Here is a 2,108-nt window from a genome sequence, read left to right as displayed (position 1 = left end):
GAGCTCCAGAAAAGGTAAGCACACAAACGAGCCGAAGAAGGCACTTGGGGGGCTTAAGAGGCCGTTTTTCGGGCCCAGGTCTAGCCTTTTGCCTTGGATTTTTGTATCCCAGAGTTCTCCGCGGCGCTGCAAAGCCTTCTGGGAAAGGCTCAAGACCTCCTCCGAGGTCTGGGGCCCAAAGGCCTGTTCTGGGCCGAGGTTGTAGCGTTATGGAGGGGTGGAGAGAGACCAGCAGATGCCCTGGAGCTGGGACTTCTCTATGATGTTGTTAGGTCCTGTTCTTTTTTCGAGCCTCAGTTACTTCATCTTTAAATTGGAAATAGTGATACTCGACATCTCAAGGAAACCCTTGATGCAAATGCAGAATGTTTTTATTACGTATTCCTTCCTTTCCTGTTTTACTTATTTGTGAAATGCTTATTAGGTTGGTATTACTTAGCAGCCTAGAGCTAGGGGATTAGTATCCAAAATCTAATCATTTTCTCTCTGGACGGGCACAGCACCCAGTGAAAAGAACTAACTTTTATTCTTGAGGGCCTACTGTATATCAGGTTATGGCTTTACACATTTTACTTAAGTCCCAGACATTTCCAGCAGAGCTGCATTGTTCAAAATTGGGGTACATAGTTCATTTAAGAAGTAATTAATCCTGGCCAGGAGCAGTGGCCCACACCTGTAGGTGGAAGGATAGTTTGAGCCCGGGAGTTCATGACCATCATGGTCAACATAGCGAGACTCCTGTCTCTTAAAAAAAAGCTGGGCATGGTGGTACACACCTGTAGTACCAGCTGCTCAAGAGGCCGAGGTGAGAGGATTGCTTGAGCCCAGAAGTTTGAGGCTGCAGTGAGCCATGATCTTGCCGCTGCATCCCGCCCTGGGAGGCGGACCTTGTCTCTTAAAAAAAAAAGAAAAAGTAATTCTAAATTATGTGCCATATGCGACAGAGCCCAATTGAGTCTTACACGTCTGTTACATCCTCTCATATAGTTCCTACACTTTTTGTAACGTTTCTCCTAATTTTTTTTTTCTTTTGAGACAGGGTCTCACTCTGTTGCCCAGGCTGGAGTGCAGTGGCGCTGTCATAACTCACTGCCGCCTCAGACTCCTGGGCTCAACTTCCTGCCTCAGCCTCATGAATAGCTGGAACTACAGGTGTGCACCACCAGGCCTGGCTAATTTTTTTTAATATTTAGTAGAGACGAGGTCTCACTGTGTTGACCAGGCTGGTCTCAAACTCCTGAGCTCAAGCGATCCTCTGCCTTGGTGCTCCCAAAGTGCTAGGATTACAGGCATGAGCCGCTGCGCTCGTCCTGTTTCTTATAATTGTGAGTAATTTCTTGTGTAAAGTTGTAGTCTTCCCTTACTAGACTGTAATCTCTATCAGGTTGTGCAGTGTTTGTCTGTTCATTGGAGCATAGTTAGCCCCAGCACAGGTCCAAAATATAATAGGTGTTAAATAAATATTTTCTAGATGTACAGATAGATAGTAGTTACTTAATAATTATGTGTTGCACGAATGCATGAGTGCACCTAAAAAGTGTATAGTACAAGATAGGATGTTATACATATCGTAGGTTAACTACAGGATTAATTACTTCTTCTTTTTATTTATTTATTTATTTATTTTTTGAGACCAAGTCTTGCTCTGTCGCCCAAGCTGGAGTGTAGTTGTACGATCTTGCCTCACTGCAGCCTCCTCCTCCCGGGTTCAAGTGTTTCTCCTGCCTCAGCCTCCCAAGTAGCTGGGACTACAGGCACTCGCCACCATGCCCGGCTAATTTTTGTGTTTTTGGGAGAGACGGGATTTCACCGTTTTGGCCAGGCTGGTCTCGAACTCCTAACTTTAAAGTGATTTGCCCACCGCAGCCTCCCAAAGTGCTGGGATTACACTTGTGAGCCACTGCACCCAGCCCAGGAATAATTACTTCTAACAGAAGGTTCAAAGAAGGCTTTATGTAGGAACTAATTTTTTTTTCTTTTACTTTTTTTTTTTTTGAGGCAGTCTCACTCTGTCACCCAGGGTGGAGTGCAGTGGTACAATCTCAGCTCACTGCAACCTCTGCCTCCCGGCTTCAAGTGATTCTTGTGCCTCAGTCTCCCGAGTAGCT

General features: G+C 45.5%; 1 protein-coding gene across 1 annotated transcript in view; it reads left to right on the top strand.

Moving 5' to 3' along the window:
• Positions 1–6: 6 nt before the first annotated feature.
• Positions 7–2,108, top strand: part of NRDE2 (NRDE-2, necessary for RNA interference, domain containing) — a 52,672-nt gene continuing 50,570 nt past the window's right edge. Inside the window, exon 1 of the mRNA XM_011974313.1 lies at positions 7–14. The gene's annotated coding sequence lies outside the window, so the exon portion shown is untranslated. The remainder of the gene's footprint in view (positions 15–2,108) is intronic.

Source organism: Mandrillus leucophaeus, unplaced genomic scaffold, assembly GCF_000951045.1.
Source record: "Mandrillus leucophaeus isolate KB7577 unplaced genomic scaffold, Mleu.le_1.0 Scaffold144, whole genome shotgun sequence".
NCBI lineage: Eukaryota > Metazoa > Chordata > Mammalia > Primates > Cercopithecidae > Mandrillus > Mandrillus leucophaeus.
The sequence above is the reverse complement of the archived record's forward strand: the minus strand, read 5'-3'. Positions and strand labels throughout refer to the sequence as shown.